This window comes from Pelecanus crispus, chromosome 23 (genome assembly GCF_030463565.1).
Source record: "Pelecanus crispus isolate bPelCri1 chromosome 23, bPelCri1.pri, whole genome shotgun sequence".
In the NCBI taxonomy this organism is placed as follows: Eukaryota; Metazoa; Chordata; class Aves; order Pelecaniformes; family Pelecanidae; genus Pelecanus; species Pelecanus crispus.
This window is the reverse complement of record NC_134665.1, coordinates 711,158-718,036: the sequence shown is the minus strand read 5'-3', so window position 1 is coordinate 718,036 and position 6,879 is coordinate 711,158. Positions and strand designations below refer to the sequence as shown.

The 6,879-nt window shown below is 53.0% G+C and overlaps 1 pseudogene; it reads right to left on the bottom strand.

The window, feature by feature from the left end:
- Positions 1–4,953: 4,953 nt before the first annotated feature.
- On the bottom strand, positions 4,954–5,946 carry LOC142595808 (olfactory receptor 14A16-like; annotated as a pseudogene).
- Between the last annotated feature and the right edge of the window lie 933 nt (positions 5,947–6,879).

Sequence of the window (6,879 nt, the reverse complement as noted above, 5' to 3'; positions counted from 1 at the left end):
GCAAAGGCCAAGCTCAGCGGTGGCTGGAAATGGCCGTGCATGGGGAGGGCACCCAGAGGGGCTTCTCTGAGTGTGTTGTGAGCACAAGGCAGGCGGCTGAGGGAACCCTGCTCCCCATGCCCAGTGGGGCAGGGGACGGAGCGACAAAGCCACAGAAATACAGTAATTCCTCAGAGCAAAGATTGTCCCTTGAGAGTGCTGCTAGGAAATGTAGTTTGCTGAGTAACTGGACACACCTATACATTTTTCTATACATTCAGATTTTTCCATATGCTCACATAGAAAGACAGATAGCACAGATTTGATGAGAAGAGTGCAAATTTGGCCATCCAAGAAGACAGCGTTTCACTGAAGCTTTGTACCCTGCTATCCTGCATCAGGCAAGAGTGGTCAACACCTCATCCTATTTCCACCTGTCCTAACTAAACTGACCATGTCTGTAGTCCCCTTGCCAGCAGCCCATCTGCACAGAAACACTTGCAGTTGGTCCTTAGACTTACTTTCCCCTTACCCTTTGATCATTCAGACACCTCTCAACAATCCCATAGCAGCCTTGAGCTCCATGGAGTCAAAAGCTTGCCTATCTTTCAGTAGTCTGTCTAATTCCGTCTTTAGACAGCTCTTTAGTTGTCTTTATTTTACCACTTCCCTTCTGTCTCAAACATTTGTGGCATGATTATGCCTTATGAAGGAAGGTGAACCTCATTGGTGGCAGCTTGTAATTGGCATACTGTTGAGGAGTGTGTTTGATTGCAATGGTGAATCTTAGCAGTCTTAATTTGCTTGTTCAAAAATGAGAGCAATCCCCCTTTGCCTTTATGCAGCCAGGGCTCAAAGGCAAGCAGGTGGGAGCTGGCACAAAGGAGCTGTACCATCCAGCTGCAGAGTGCAGAGGAGAAGTCTGATGTAAGGACAAGGGATGCAAGTGCCAGATGGGTGATGAGAGCCATGACGGGCTTGGGGAGGTGAGGAGCAAGGGTGTCCATGCTGTGTCAGAGCTTATGAGACAGCTTCTCCTACCAGCCCTGACCTCCTTAGGAGAGACCCTGGGTCAATAGCACCCCAAGAAGGCTGCTATCCTCTCTTCTCTAAACTGAAACTTAACAAACTACACCCTTTAAAAAGAAATTCATTTTTATTAGAAGTTCTTTGAAATCTTTCTCCACAAGTGCACTAGGAAACCTCTCTAATGAACTGTACAAGAGTAGAAGACAATTACAGGAAGAGACACAGCTTGTTAGGGCTTGCTTGGTGTTAATGAGTGCTATGGTGTATTCGATCCTGAGTCCTTGATGCTCAGGTACTGAGAGGAGATTGCACAAACCTCTCCAAGGCTCAATGTCAAAAGCAAAACCCAAAGTGCCTTGAAGCATTAATGAGTCCCACTGAGGGCCATTACTGACAAAGCCTCCCAAGGGACTCGTTAGAGCAGAGAACTGGAGGCTGTGATTGCAGGGAGGCAAAGGTAATGTGCAGGCAGCTCAGCTGCTGAGAAAGCCCTGGCTTTGTTTGATGAAGCAGAAAGGCCAAGGCCTGACCCCCAGCCCCATGGAAGGCAGATCCTGTCCTTCACACCTTGCTCTGGGCCCTTCCTGGGGCACTGGGCTGTGGGGGGTGTGATGCTGAGTGAAGGCCAACGGTGTGACAGCTCCCAGGCTTCCTGGGGGTGTGCAAGGAGGCCATGAGGCCCCCCCAGTGCCTTAGCACAACATGTCTGCTCATGGGCCTTGGTGGCAGAGATGATTGCCGTACCCAGGGGCACAAAGGCTTGGGTTCTCTTGGTGACTTCCAGCCTTGCCAGTGCTCTTTGCCATCTCTAACACAGGTTGTCCTGCGCTGTGCCACAGCTGCTTCTTTTTCCCTGCAGGCTGTAGGCACCCACCTCGCTTCCCCACCTTGCTCTCACCCTGGCATTTCCATGCATTCACTGACGTCTGTCCACCCTCACTCTCTGTTCCTTGAAACACGGAGAGATGGACTGATGTCATACTCCTTCTGGAGGACTTCATGTCCCACAGCACTACCCTCTGAGTGACATTTCTTCCTCCTCATGTCCATTCTCCACCTTCCCAGCTGCACTGTGTGGCAGTGTCTCTCTCTCCTGCTCTTTCCAACCTCCAAGGAAAGCTGCAGCATCTGTGAAACAACCCTTCAAGCAGGCATCCCAACCCATCAGCCTTCTTGTGGCCTTTCACCTCACCACACAGAAGGAACTTCACCATCATCTTCCAAAGCTGCCGCCCTTTCAGCTTCTTGGCTAGACTTGAGCAAGCTGCGTGCCTGCTGCTGTCCCATCATGTCCTCAGGCAGAAGAGACATGACAACCAAAAGAGAAGCCCCCTTCCTGCAGTGAGCCTCAGTCCTTGGGCAGAAGGCATCTCCCAGTCAATGTGCCAACCAGGTGCCTTCTGCTGGCCTGTCAGAGACGCTGGCAGATGTGCGCTTCAAAGCACAGATCCCAGCCGTGAGTCAAGGGCTGACCTATCAGCTGTTTCAGAATGAAGTCCCTTTCCCAGACACAGTCCTGCTGTTGGCCTGTCACCTCCAGAGGCAGAAGTGACCTCACAGCCCCCTTCACAGCCATTGGCTGGATTACGAGCTCCTGAGACACAAGTGACCACATGGTACTGTATCCAGCCATCACCCTCCTTGTGGCTGACTACGTGAGCAGACAACAGTAAGCTTGTTTCACCAAATTGATCTCATAGATTTCCTCCCAATGGTTTGAGTGGAGAAATGTTCCTCAGAGGAACTGCTGTATTTCTGTTGGTGCATTTTATATCTCTACTTCTGACTCTCTCTGGACTGCCATCAGAAAGCTCTCCAAGGGAAAGATTCATTGAATCATAGAATAACTCAGGTTGGAAGAGACCGCTGAACATCACCTTGTCCAGCTGTGCTGCTCAAGGCAGGCTTAAGCAGATGAGATCTCCCAAGGACTCTGCCCTGATTCGCATCACCCACAAAGGAGCTGAAAAGGCTGCATCACATTATGCAGGGAGTTAATAAAGACACTCAAGAGTGTTGGCGCAAGTGCTTGCACTGAGGGATGCCACTAGGAAGTGGCCACCAGGAGGACTCTACCACTGGTGACAGTGGGGCTTGAGGCACCAGTCCAACTCCCACCCATTACATCACGTATTTCTTCTGTCCGGACATCACCAATCTGGCTATAAAGAGGCTGTGGGAAACCTTGCCAACACCCTTGCTAAGGTCCAGGTACAAAACACCCCCTGCTTTCCCCTACCCATCCAGGTTCGGCAATCCCTTTCTTGTCCTACAAGGACCTGGAAATGCCTGCAGGAGTACTTTGCCCATCACCTTCCGAGGGACTGAGCTGAGGGTGACCAGCCTCTAATTCTTGCAATGCTCCTTCTTGCACTTCTGGAAGAAAGGTTTGATGTCTGCCTTTTGCAAGGAGCCCAGCACCTCTCTGATTGCTCTGACACATTGGAGGGCACAATGCAGAAAGGGTGACGTGAGCAGACAGCAGCATTTGCCATGAGCCTGTCCCAGGCGAGTGAGATGAATCTCACTGGCACAGTGGGGTTTCTTCCTGGAGCCACACCCAGGAAGGGCAGGGCCCCCTGAGGTGTCCCCATCGGAGCTGGCCTCCTGCACTCCTCACACACACAGGGCTGCGCAGAGGCACGAGTCCTGCCCTTGCACACGCGCAGGCCCTGCACTGCAGCAGGCATCATGACCCTCTGGCCTCCTGCTGCCACTGCCAGAGGCTGGGAGGCACCTCAGCCCTGCGGTGGGTTGCCCTGCTCTGCACCCATCTGAGATGCCCCACGGCAGGAGGAATGGACACAGGCACCTCGGGTCAAGGGAGCACATCCCAGTGCTGCATTCAGGTGGTTTCCCCGGGGATGTTACTCTCCAGGTGCAGTGACCTGGAGGCACTGTCTGTCCCACTGGCCTTCATGGCACCTCTGGCAATAGCTGATGCCATTTGTGCTCACTCGGGTTCATCTCTCCACACGCACACCATGGGCATGCTTAAGTCTCCTCTGGACAATGCAAACATGGACTTTTGAACTCGTTGTTTGGTGTGCCTGTGTGGAGGGACAAACAAGGTCTCTGCTGCAGTGAGAGGCCAGTGCTGGGAAGGGTGGTTGCAAGGGGCTGCTCTGTGACCATTGCCCTGGGGCACCTTGCCCGCGGTGTCCAGCAAACAAGGACACAGAGCAGACCCTGCTCTGCTGGTCCTTCAAGGCGATCCCTGGAGGCCTGGCTGTGCAAGGGACACTGCTGTGTGCCCCCATCCTGCACACTCACACACTTGAGCTCTTCACTGGTGTTGCCCTCAACACAGCACTTGCTTGAGTGTCTCCTTGAGAGCAACTCTGAAAGCAGAGCTAAGGCTTCAGGCACTGCCCTGAGGAGATCACCTTTCTTTATGGAAACGCTGGTATGGAGGCCAGCTCTGTCACAGAAGTGCCCATGGCCTGTCCCTGCCTGCGGTCACAGCACTACCATGCAGCACGCCTGTGACCAAGCTGCCAGAGCACTCAGGCCTTACAGCAACGCAAGGGATCAGAACCAGAGTGTGCGAGTGGAAAGAGAAGAGCCCTGGAAGAGCAAGGGCTGGTGCTCCCTGGCAGTGCTGCCATGCTGGCACTCCTTTCCCCTCCACCGGTGCACACAGGAACTGTTCCTGCAGCTCCAAATATGCCTTGGAGGAAGGAACCCAGGACAAGAAAATTCACTGAAGTGCACTTTATTGTGTTTAAAGGCCTTGGAGGAAGGAACAGAAGACAAAAAAAGGTGACTGAAGTGTGCTCTACTGCACTGAAACATACAGACAGAGCAGGGCTCCTCATTTACACAGCCACTCAGTCAGAAAAAGAAAGACAGAGAGTGATTTAGAAAGGAGATGACAACATTATCACAAGGAAAAAGCACCACAAAAACAAAAAATACAGGTGACAGGCTGTGCCTGTGATAATTTTACAATATAAATGTTCTGCAGCAGAAGTTTATTGCTTCAGGAAAACATCGAGTGATCAGTTTCCCCACTGCATCCTTGAGCTCCTGGTTCCTCATGCTGTAGAGGAGGGGGTTCACTGCTGGAGGCACCACCGAGTACAGAACTGCCAGCACCAGGTCCAGGGTTGGGGAGGAGAGGGAGGGGGGCTTCAGGTAGGCAAAACTGCCAGTGCTGAGAAACAGGGAGACCACAGCCAGGTGAGGGAGGCACGTGGAGAAGGCTTTGTGGCGTCCCTGCTCAGAGGGGATCTGCAGCACGGCCCTGAAGATCTCCACATAGGACAGCACCATGAAAACAAAACAACCCAACACTAAACAGACACTAACGAGAAGAACTCCAACTTTCCTGAGGTAGGAGTGTGAGCAGGAGAGCTTGAGGATGTGGGGGATTTCACAGAAGAACTGGCCCACAGCATTGCCGTGGCGTCGGGGTAGTGAGAATGTATTGGCCGTGTGCAGCAAAGCATAGAGAAACCCAGTGCCCCAGGCAGCTGCTGCCATGTGCACACAAGCTCTGCTGCCCAGCAGGGTCCCGTAGTGCAGGGGTTTGCAGATGGCAACGTAGCGGTCTTAGGCCATGATGGTTAGAAGAGAAACCTCTGCTCCAACCAAGAAGAGAAAGAAAAAGACCTGTGCAGCACATCCTGAGTAGGAGATGGCCCTGGTGTCCCACAGGGAATTGGCCATGGACTTGGGGACAATGGTGGAGATGGATCCCAGGTCGAGGAGGGCGAGGTTGAGGAGGAAGAAGTACATGGGGGTGTGGAGGTGGTGGTCACAGGCTATGGCGGTGACGATGAGGCCGTTGGCCAGGAGGGCAGCCAGGTAGATGCCCAGGAAGAGCCAGAAGTGCAGGAGCTGCAGCTGCCGCCTGTCTGCAAATGCCAGGAGGAGGAACTCAGTGATGGAGCTGTCGTTGGACATCTGCTGCCTCTGGGAGTCAGTGACTGTCATTGGAGAAGAAGACAGTGACAAGGTAGTAGAGACTTCTCTGAGCAAAATCAAAGCAATTTCCCATACGACCTCCCCTTGAAACACACACCCAGCCTTTTGTTTTTCTAGCAGCCCTTCCCTGAACAATGTGCCTGGAGCCCTGGTTGGTGCTGGCCGTGTGTGCCATGAGGAGCAGGGCATCTGCCCACGGGCTCTTGAGAAGTCAGCCCTGCTCTGCAGCAGTGGGCAGGGACAGGGACCAGTCCTGGTGTTCAACTGTGTCAGATGGAACCACTGCTAACGCAGAAGGGCCTGTCAGCATCTGCACTCCCAGGGCTAAGGACCCAGGAAGACAGAAGGCGACTTGAAAGGTTTAGGTTTTCTACAGCTCCCCCTCCCCTGCCACCCTGGGGAGTATTCTTGGATGTCAGAAACCCCCAGCATTTCTGCTGCACAAAGGGAGAACAGAGCGAGTTCTGTGAGGCAAGAGGATTGCCTGTGGCTCCGTGCAGAGTGAGGGCAGCTGCTCTGTCTCTCTGTCTGGGTCCCAGTTTCTCCGGGCTTGCAGCTTTCTGAGATGGAGGCTGATCACACTCCCATGTTACCCTGAAAAGCCACCAGGCACTGCTGAGAGCAGATGGATCTTCCACAGACCACTAAATGTCTCAGCCTTTCTCAAGGTCTCAGCACCCCACTTCTAGCCAAGGACACGCATGGCTCATTGCACAAACCCAACAGCATTTTTTCTGTCTTAGCATCTCTGTGCTTCTCCCTTGCAGTTTCAGATAACACAAAGATGCTATGGGACAGGTTTGCATGCTGGAGGGAAGCTCACAGCTTGGAAGGACACCTCAAGGAGATAGCCAAGTGTCTTAGTGATGGCATTTGAGTAAGGGAGATTGAGCTCATTGCCTCCATGCACTGACTGCATTGCCCACTGCCCCACAGCTTAGA